This window comes from Myotis brandtii, unplaced genomic scaffold (assembly GCF_000412655.1).
Source record: "Myotis brandtii unplaced genomic scaffold, ASM41265v1 scaffold567, whole genome shotgun sequence".
In the NCBI taxonomy this organism is placed as follows: domain Eukaryota; kingdom Metazoa; phylum Chordata; class Mammalia; order Chiroptera; family Vespertilionidae; genus Myotis; species Myotis brandtii.
Window position 1 is genome coordinate 978,985 of NW_005370116.1, and position 11,483 is coordinate 990,467.

Below are 11,483 nucleotides of genomic sequence, written 5' to 3' on the forward strand. Positions count from 1 at the left end.
AATCCATGCACCAGGCCTCTAGTCCTATATAATAAAGAGGTAATATGCAAATTAACCCTCATGCCCTCACAAGATGGCTGCCTACAAACAGGCCAGCAGGGGGGTTAGTGAGGGATGAACAAATGACTGAACAAGCAGGCTGTGTGGGGTGACCAGGCTGGCAGGGGATTAGTTAGGGATGACCAAATTACTGAACAGCAGGCTGCATGGGGTGACCAGGCCAGCAGGGGTCTGTGGGGGGCAACCAGGGCGGCAGGGGGGGCACCACACTATTATCTGTGTCCATTGGTTATGCATATATGCATATAAATTCTTTGTTTAATCTCAGAGGAGAGGGTGGGATAGGAAGAGACATTTCAACTTATAAAAGATACTTAAAGAGAATATATTTTACCTAGCAGAATAAAAAGAAAGTTTTAAATTTGACTATATATTTTAGGTTCAGATTATACCAATGAACCCTCCATTGATACGCAGATAATGGAGGTCGGGACTATTATGAACTGATGCTAAATGCCAATTAGTGTGCTTGGTCATTCAGACCTCAGGTAGAGAAGTGAGGTAAAGAAAATGAAAAAATAGTGGGAATGGCTTTAATGAGTTTATGTTGTTTTTGCCAAGATGAGCTTTCAAAATCTTTTATCACAATCTAATTATAGGGATGATTCCATTAAAATAGCATAAATTGGAAATAATAAATACATTTTGAAAGTATTTTATGTATGATAAATCTTCATAGTTATATAAGCACATAAAATGGTTATAAATTGCTTTTGAAATATGAATTCCATTTGTATCAGAGGTACCAGATTTTTTTTTCTTATTACTCTTCCTTTTGTGTCTATCTTGATTCTGCCAAGGCAGACTAGCATTTTAGTTTTGTGAATCTTGAACTTTTATAAATAATTCCAGAAGACGTAATCAGTATTCTTTCTTTTCAAGAATTTGTAAAGAGGATACAAGTAAATCTGACCAACATCAAGACCTGTTAAGAACTCCCTTTTCAGCTAAAGGGGAGTATTAATAGCAACGTTATAATTTGGACTTGCAAAATGTCATGGAGAAATCTGGAAACGAAGAGCTATTAAAAGGAACATTATGCTGAGTGAAATAAGTCAGTCAGAGAAAGACAAGTACCATATGATTTCACTCATATGTGGAATTTAATGAACAAACTGAACTAACAAGCAAAATAGAGACAGACTCATAGAGCAAGAAGGCAAACAGCTCGGGTGTGGGTGTCGGGGGGGACGCTAAGGGGAGTGTGGTGGGGTTAAGCAAAAATGGGGGGAAAAGAAAGATACTCATGGGCACAAACAGTAGTGTGGTGATTAGGGAAGGGGAGGGGGTGGGTGGAGGTAGAAGAGTGTACAGGGGGATACATGGTGATGGAAAAGTAAATAAAAAAGAAATTTTAAGACTTTTTTTTTTTTAAAGAGCAACCTAATGGGAGAGGAACAAAAGTAAAAGTGAGAATGTTTGATTATTCTATCATGTCCTTCTAAATGTTAACTCCGATTTTTTTGAGCGTTGCAAAATGACTAAAATGGTCATATAAGCTTTCTAGTAAAGCAAACCAAGCCGATATGTTGCAGTTTATAAGGATATATGTTGAGAAATAAAAAAGGTAGAGAATATTCACTCTTAAACCAACATATGTAGATGCCTTCAGTGTCTTGAAAAAATTGTCTTATTTTGGTCCCGTTTTAATATAGCTGTCAACTTTTGGAGGAAAACTATTAAAAATACTGAGTGAGTCTGTGTGTGTGTGTGTGTGTGTGTGTGTGTGTGTGTGTGTGTGTGTACTTGCATGTATCAGGAAAAAAAAGAATTTCACAGGCTATGTCACTCTTCATTTGCAGTTCTAACCTCAGCTGTGTACTTAGCATTGCTAGGCACTGCTTCTAGTTCTCTCTCTCAGTCCCCTTGTCTACAATGGCATTTTCAATCTTCCTGGAGCTCTCTCTCTCTCTCTCTCTCATCTTTATTGTTGAAAGTATATGTCCTCCTGTTTCCCCATTGACCTCTTGTAGCTCACCCCCAAGCCCAACCCAGGCCTTCACTGCCCTATTCTTGGCTCTCTTTAACCCCTCACCTCCACATTGACCTCTTCTAGCTCACCCCCAAGCCCAACCCAGGCCTTCACCGCCCTATTCTTGGCTCTCTTTAACCCCTCACCTCCACCCATTTCCCTCCACCTCTAAAAAGGCCATAACAATTCTTGGAAATAGACATCTCATCAGTAAAAAATTCCTCCTACTTGCCACCCTTTACAATCCTCCTAAATCCTTGCGATTCCTTACTGCTCTAATGCGTTTAACATTCACATTAGCCAGGCTCCTGCCACATCTTAGTACCTGCAGGTCTGTTCTGCACCCGATTCCCTCTTCTTTTCCCTGGAACTAAATACTATCCATTCAGGACGCTTTTATTTAGTTTTCAATGCTTTTTCTTTTCAGTGCCTCCTCCCACCCCACAATCAGCAATCACATACATCCAAATTTTTTCCATCTTAAAACAAATAACAACAAAAAATGTTCTTGTTAGTCAACTCACTCAATCTTGCTGTTTTAAGCTAAATTTCTTTTAACACATTTGTCTACATTGAATGTCTGGCTGTACCACCCACTTACCCTTTTGACTGCTGTAATTTGGCCTCTGCCCACAACATACATTCAACTGCATCAGAGACATCTGCATTTGCACTCTCCAAAGGCACTTCAAAATCAGCATGTCCAAAACAAAGTTTCCATCTTCTCTCTCAAACAACAGCTTCCAGCCATGGCAAAAGCTAAGACCATGCATGCTCTTCCTGCCTTAGCCATCTCCCTCAACCCACACAATTTAACTCTTAGATGTTAGTTCCTAAATAGTGTTTAAATCCTTCCACTTATTTCAATCTCCACTGCACAGATCTTTCCCTTGAAGAACTTATTTGTACTATTTAATTGGACATCAGTCTGACTCCCCCAGTAGCAGGGCTATGACAATATCATTCCTTGTATATCCTTAGTTCTGAGCAACAGGCATAGACATAATTGGTGCTCAATAAAAATAAATAATAGTTGTGAGTGGAGAGCCACCTCTCTTTTTCTTTTAAGAAGGGGGTGAAAGCTTCTACTAACCAGAGTCTCCCTGTTATGAGTGCTCTAGAGAATAAATAATGCTATTTATTTTAATTATGAACCAAGTGAGTACAAAGAAAGAACACCTGAGGTTTGAGTTACAAATGCAGTGTAACGTGACTCTGATCCTGTGGTGTTAATAAGAGATAAAAATAAGAGTACCGTGTCTTGTACAAATATTTTGATTAACAATTTTGTCAAAATGAAGATTCCTCAAAGAGGGAAGTCTGTACAGCTCAAGTTCAGAAATGTTATTGAGCTAAATGCCCCAAAATCATGAGTCTCAAATTCCGTGTATTTTTTTTAACTTATGCAACACTTTGAAATTTCTCTCCCTCTCTCGCCCCCTTCCCCACCCACAGTGTATAGTGCTTCACAGTTCCTCCTAATTCACCAATATTTGTTAATTTGCCATAATGTGTTCTTTCTTTTTATGAGTACTTAGAAAGAGATTGATTCTCACTGCATTGGGAGTTAACATACAAGATGTTTTGATACATACACTGAGTGGCCAGATTATTATGACCACCTGACGTTTGTAGGCAAATTAGCTATAATTTCGCGCTGAAGTTGCTAGACGGCCAGACCATTATAAATAGGGAAGCAGGTTGTTTACTACAACAGTAGAAGTGGTATTTTTCTGAAGATATGGGTAAACAATGCGATTTAACAGCCTTTGAAGGAGGGATATATATGAACGTGAGTGGCCAGATTATTATTTCAAATTTCACATGAATGAAAGTTCAAAACAGACCAACCACATTGCCCCAGCAAGAGTGCCTCAAAGTGACCTAAATTTGAAATGTTAGGGTTTTTGTTTTATTTTAAATCTCTGTGAATAAGAGAATTTGTAAGATGGGTACTAGGCTTATTGGAGTGATCACTTCCTAATCATAGAAATGTCTAATCACTATGCTGTACACCTGAAACTAATACAATATTGGATCTCAACTGCAATTGACAAATAAATATTAAAAAGGAGAATCTGTCTTTTGGATTACTTACAAATGATAAATCTACACGATTATCTTTGGTGCAAAGCAAAATTGCATAGAAGTACCATGAGCATGTTATTGAATTCACACAACTGCCGAAGTGGCAGAGAAAACCATTGCATGGCTGGTTGAGCTAAATATGAGCAGGTAAGCCATGCAGTGGCTATGTGATTGGAATACGAATGTTATTGGGTTTCCTCATTCCTAAGCCAGCTTTGTTTGGGGGCCACTAAAACTAGCCAATACTGATCCTCCACAAAAGCTTTTCAAAACACATTATCAGTCTTACAGGACACTCCTTGGGGGAAATATCTGATTATGTAAAACCTATATTTTTTTACCTTTGTTCATTTTCTACCTTCTAATCACTCCCAAATATTGTGAGTGTCAGGGTGAAATATAGCTGGCCATCTCGTTTTATTCAAGCTGATACAAAAATAATTTCAGACCAGCAATATTGTCATGTCATTTTTTTAAATTAAGAGATAAAGTACTCTCTTCGAATTCATCACATTGTACTGGTATGTTAGATATAAATCTTCCCTGCTACTCTGGTCTACAGATGATTGGTTTCTGTTTTTCGGTATTCATCTCTGCCTCTCTCTTTTAATTTATATCAAACAGGTGATAATATTCAGGTGCTGCATGAAGACAGCTGATACTCCAAAGTGGGAAGCTCCATCTGCGGACTTTTCATTTCATGGCCTGGATAATATGCTTTGTGCTGATGAGGTTCCTTACGGTGGAAACAACATGAGGAAAACTGCTCGCCTTTTTACATGGTTAAATGCCCCTTGACACAATGGTCCAAAATGTGTAAGGGGGTTAAAGATAAAAGAAAAAATAAAATAATTAATCATTTGTTAGAGATTAACTGTCAAAGACACTAATTTTGCATATATCAATCAAATGTACCAAGACATTTATGTGTCCCTAGTAAACACTAAAAGGAATTCAACTACGGTAGTTCTGTTGGTGAGTTACTATGCCATAATTTCTAAAGAAAAAGGGGTGCCCAGCTGGCATGGCTCAATGTCCACATATGAACCAGAAGGTCACAGTTGGAATCTAGGTCAGGGCACATGCCTGGGCTGTGGGCTTGATTCTCAGTAAGGGGTGTGCAGGAGGCAGCCAATCAATGATTCTCTCTCATCATTGATGTTTCTATCTCTCCCTCTCCTTTCCTCTCTGAAATTAATAAAAAATATTTTTATATATTTTTAAATATATTTTATTGGGTTTTTTTACAGAGAGGAAGGGAGAGGGATAGAGAGTTAGAAACATCGATGAGAGAGAAACATCGATCAGCTGCCTCCTGCACACCCCCCACTAGGGATGTGCCCGCAACCAAGGTACATGCCCTTGACCAGACTCGAACCTGGGACCCTTGAGTCCGCAGGCTGACGCTCTATCCACTGAGCCAAACCGGTTAGGGCATAAGAGAGAAACATTGATCAGCTGCCTCCTGCACACCCCCTCCTTATCCACTGAGCCAAACCAGTTAGGGCTAAAAAAAATATTTAAAAAAATAAAGAAAAAAGGGTGAAGATATTATTCCAGAAAAAAAGCCTAAATTATACATACATACATAAATAAATAAATAAATAAATAAAATGTTGTTAAAGTAAAGAGAGATGATCCTGAAAGGATAACTTTTGTTCCCCTCCTGCAATTTCACCATCTTCTCAGATGTCTAGAATTGGAAACACAAAAACAGAAATGGCAGAGGAAGAGAAAGTCTGGTCCCTTTGGAGCAAGCTTTATAATTTCTGAAAAATCTATCCCTGCTTTGTTATCCTGGGCAATAAAAACTCTCAGCAGTTTCCTTCACAGGGGAGCCTTCCATTTCTGACTTGGCATTCCTCCTCAGCGATACAAGGTCACTCAATTATCCTCTCTGTAGATGCCAGCCCCATGGAAGGAAACTACTCTACTGAGGAAGCTCCTAGTGATCGTGCAATTGTACAAAGAGAAACAAATAGTAGATTCTTGCTAAAATGTGTTTTAGCAAGCAACCAAAGTGTAATTGTCAGCTGTACAGTATCGACTACTAAACTGCACATAAAATGTGAGTACCTTGTCAAAGGAAACAATCTTTCTTCATTCTAAGCCAGTTCTACCTTTTGTATTACACTACAAAGTATCATTTATTTAAGTCAGAGTAAGCTCGCCATAGGCAGGGAAAATCCACTTAGAAAAAGATTACATTATCACAGCCATTGCTAGCAAAATTCTCCTAAAAGGATGGGCAGAAGAAGTATCTCAATGTTCTCCTTTTAAGCCAGTGGTTCTCAACCTTCCTAATGCCGCGACCCTTTAATACAGTTCCTCATGTTGTGGTGACCCCCAATTTCATTGTTACAAATTGAACATAATTAAAGCATAGTGATTAATCACAAAAAACAATATGTAATTATATATGTGTTTTCCGATGGTCTTAGGCGACCCCTGTGAAAGGGTCATTCGACCACCAAAGGGGTCGCGACCCACAGGTTGAGAACCGCTGTTTTAAACATCAAAACTAAACTGATTTACAGTTTACAAGACTTGTGAAAACTCTTACTGAGAATTAAAACATTTTTTCTTGAATTTGTCTTGACTGATGTGTCATTCGACTGCTCACTTGAATAAACTTGTGAGGTTGGATTTTAAACTTGACCTTCCATTATTCACTTAATTGTCAAGGCGGTGGCAAATTCATCTAGAAAACCACTGTTAAATATTGAGTGGCATTTTTCTTACTCTCCCAGGCAATCTTATGGGGATTGATTGCATCCATGGTTAAATAGAATATCTCCTTTAATCGCCTCTAACTGCTGTTGACCTATCTCTGCATTGCTCCCCACATATATAATAAATCAAGTGCATTTTACATGAAAAAATGAAGTAATTACTGAGTGAATCCAATGGCTAATTGCACATAGAGGCTTCTGGGAAATATTGGACAAATCAGTGTCAGATTTTGAAAAACAGAAAAGAAGTTGAAGGTAAAAACTCTCAGATAGGGACAGGATAAAAAGGGCCTGAAATGCACCATTTCTTCAGACACAACCTGATTCTCCACTTAAGGGAACTGGAAAATTCTAGCGATACACCCCGTCTTTATGCCAATAATAGTACAAACAGCTGAGAAAATAGAACCCATTGCACTAAAATGAAGTATTTGGGGAGAAAGAACTCTTTTTTATTACTATTTGTATAAAAAATGTTGAGCAACAAAAAGGTTTGTACCGCTTTTTCTTTTTGTTTGCACATCAGTAGAGTCATATTTGTTCCAAAAACTAATAACTACAGTTTGTTGAGATGTAATGAAATCTGATTGTCTCTAGAATATTGAATAAAACCATATTGGAACTGAATATTATGCAATCTCTTTTTTATTACAAAAAGTCTGTTTTAAAGTATTTATTTTCTGTTTGCAAAAGTATCTGATAGATCAATCTGATCTGTTTTATTTCTTCTTATATCTCTTTTATAAGGTAGCTCACATATATCTGTGACATAAAAATATGATATATACTACAGTTACAGAGCAAAATATATAAAGCTCCTCATATAGATCAATACCACATAAACACAAGATAGTTTTGCATACCAGAATAAATTATATCACCATAGTGGGGGGGTTGGGGGGCTGTACTTGTTTCAGGGAAAAATATCTCCTTTTCCAGGAACTTAATGATTCACAAACTTTATGACTAACAATCATAACTCTAAGCATAATGCATCCGTACAATTCATCATGAGCACATACACAGGCACACACATATCTCTCAGAATATGTAGTTGAGTTATGCTGATATTTTGTATTATTAATCACTATTAGTGGTGTTTAATAAGCAATAACTTTCTCCTTACCATTTTAAATGTAAGTGCAGGTTTCAATTTTAATTTAGTTTCAAGCCTCTCCTACTTCCTTATAAGATGGTCTAGGGTTTTAAAGGTCTTTTGTCTATGGAAAAAAAATATTAATACTGTCAGAGCATAATAAGATATGTGTTTGTGACAAGGATTCCCAGTGGCCAACCTTTCAGACTTCATTATTTTTAGACAGTGTGTGGCTTATATCCTGAAATCATCTCAAGTAAGATAAAAATGTAATGATGCTGACTTAGTAGCATTTTACTTCTCTCTCACTGCAGTGCTTTGAGTATTAGGTACCTATTAATTGAAGTAAATTATTTACATAGCCATATCTTTATTTGGGAGATTCTCATCTCCATGACAACTTTTAAGTGTCTTGTGGCATTTTTTAATAATGTAAACTATGACATTAACAAGAAAAATTAAAAAATATCCTATTCTTTATCATTCTAGGAACAGAGTGAGTGTATAGTAAATAAATGCTATTTAGAAATTAGGTCAATCATTAATATAGTGTACATTAGTAATGCTTTTTTTTCTTTTTTAAAATATACTTTTATTGATTTTTTACAGAGAGGAAGGCAGAGGGATAGAGAGTTAGAAACACTGATGAGAGAGAAACATCAATCAGCTGCCTCCTGCACACCCCCCACTGGGGATGTGCCCGCAACAAAAGTACATGCCCTTGACCGGAATCGAACCTGGGACCCTCCAGTCCGCAGGCCGATGTTCTAGCCACTGAGCCAAACCAGTTAGGGCAATAATGCTTTTTTTCCATGTGTCTGCTGATCCAATGAAAACATAAAACTAAAGTTAAGACCACCAACACACGTTTCCTTTCTCTTGTACCAGCAAATAAGTTGATAGGGAAATAAGATGTCTTACCCAGTTAAATGGCACAACTAAATCCTTTGCTGGTGTTGCATTATCATTCTGAAGACTTACTCTGGGGAGAACTCTGTCTTCTGAAATACTTTACTATTCTCTTTCTCTTTTGAAGTGTTTGCATACCTTTATGTGAAACTCACTGACTTCTACCACCATTTTCTCCTTTTTCCTCAGGCCAGCCAAGATGCTTGATGTTAAAAAGAGCCTGTGATTTTTTGGATTAAAAAAAAATCCTCCATTGTTTTCCCTCATGCTTACAATCATGATAAATACTGGAATGCCTTAAGAAAAAGGGTTTTTTACAAATATATATGTAAACTGAGTAAAAAAAGTGTCAGAGGTTAAAAAACAAAATCCCTGTTTTGTTATAAACACTTTTTGGGGGGGTATTTGTTTCCTTTTGTCCCCTGCCTTTGATCCCTTTTGTTCTCTGCTTTCTTGGCAATATTGATTCTATCAGGCGCAGGTGGTGATAAGAACTCTGCTCTAAAGAACAAAAGACAAATGAGAATTTGCTGATAACAGATAGCTACACTTTTGCATTTGTTTTGAGACTAGGAGGATGCTGTACTTTATTTCTATCAATTACAAGAAAACAACAGTCTTTATCTCCATTTAATCGCAATGGGTTGCTGTGATGTACTCATTAAAAGTTATATATGAAAAACTGATTAAAAATCATTGTTTTCAATCTGTCAGCGAAAGGCAGTTACCAACAACAAGACATAATGTTAAAATAAAATGATAGTATATTATTATCATCTCTAGAAGCAATCTTCTTGTTATGGTATAAATCTTTTCATTCACTTGAGATTCTTTGCTATCCAGAATCTGTACTTGATGGGGAAGAAAAGCCTTATTTAAATTTTAATGGCTCTTCTGAGAAACATTGATTATGCCTTGAGATTTGTTTGGGGGGTGGGGGGGAATCCATTCCCTACATCTGTAAAATACAAGACCATTCCTGGACAAAGAAGGGAACATTTGAGGCTTCAAATAATATTCGTTGTAAAATACCGTTTATAATTTCTAATTAATGAAACATTAAAAAAACATGTAAGTCATAGAATTTTAAGTTAACTTTTCATCATTTGATTGTTTATTGAAAGATAACAAAAAAAGAACTTAGAGACCTAAGCTACAGGCTCTCATTAATTTAAATTAGAGTTACAGTTTCTTCCCTTGTCAAGGAAAATGCCTGTACATCTCTAACTGCTGTTTTTTTTTCCATTCTAAGATACCTTATCTGTGTTTACTTTATAAGCTGGAAATCCTTAAATCAAATTTCTATGTTTAAACATACTCTCTAAGTCACTTAGCATGGAAGTTGCCAAAATAGGATTTGAAAAGGTTTACCAATAAACCAGTGAATTTTAATATTTAAGAAATTAAAAATGAGTTGTAAATGGAGACGCAAACATAAATTTTTTGTTTTAATTCTTAGCAAGTAATTGTACTGCTATTTTATATCCTGAATATATGAATATTTGATTGCTTTTATTTTCTGGTTGCTCCCTTTCATATCATAAGAGCCTTCCTCCTTGATTTTCACTTTTCTTTCAACCTGTTATCAGTGCTTGGCTATTCCAGCATTTTTGGCAGAGTAATATACCGGTACTACTTGAAGCTAAGTGACAAGATGAGAAGTAGTTATAATTTTTAAAAATGTAGTGGCTTAAAGATATGCATAACTTGAGGAACTTAAGGGTTAACTTATGGTCAGAGCAGCACAGCTTGGTGCTCAGGAAGCCACTTGAGCACTCAGGCTCTGGCAGTCCTGTGCTGGGATCCAGGGCTTCTGGACTGATGTTATTTCTGGCAGCGGCATAAAACCAAGGCCTTCGCTTGAAGCCATGGTGAAAGGGCACCAGCTGTTTCCTGATAACCGTGGATATGCTCCAGACTGTTAATCTATTCCTTTTTAGAATTTTAACTCACTTCTTATTTTCTCATAATGAACCAGTAAACAAACCCCTTTCTACATCTCATGGCTTATACTTTTTTTTTTAAGTCAAATATTGGAGATATGTAAACATAAATAGAAAGTCCAAAACTATTTGGATGCTCAATCACAAATGAATGATTAAATTCCCTTTGCTTTAAGTATAATAATTACTTTGAGAATGGAAGTTTTTTAAACAAGAATAAATCATCGGTCCCTGGATGCTCAGATTCACATTTAGCTAGATCCTTAGCTAGTCAGTTAATTTCAGGAATTGGTTGTCAATGTAGTATTGAAATCGCAGAATAATAGGCTGAGGAAATTGTCTGAAATGTATTGTTCAAAGAAAATAAAAAAAGACTTGTCAACAACATAGTTGAACTAGATTTCTTTTATATCTATATCTACATTTATTTATAAACTAGGGGCCCGGTGCACAAAAAATTGTGCACTCGGGGGGGGAAGGGGGGTCCCTCAGCCCGGCCTGTGCCCTCTCGCAGTCTGGGACCCCTTGGGAGATAACGACCTGCTGGCTTAGGCCTGCTCCCAGGTGGCAGAGGGCAGGCCCAATCCCTAGGTGCAGCCCCTGGTCAGGCTCAGAGCAGGGCTGATTGGGGAGTTGGGGCGCCGCCCCCTGTCATGCACAGAGCAGGGCCCATCAGGGGGTTG

General features: G+C 37.2%; 1 protein-coding gene across 1 annotated transcript in view; it reads right to left on the reverse strand.

The window, feature by feature from the left end:
- The window catches only part of LOC106728213 (protocadherin-9-like), a 339,470-nt gene that overhangs the window by 234,626 nt on the left and 93,361 nt on the right, over window positions 1–11,483 (reverse strand). The window lies entirely within an intron of this gene.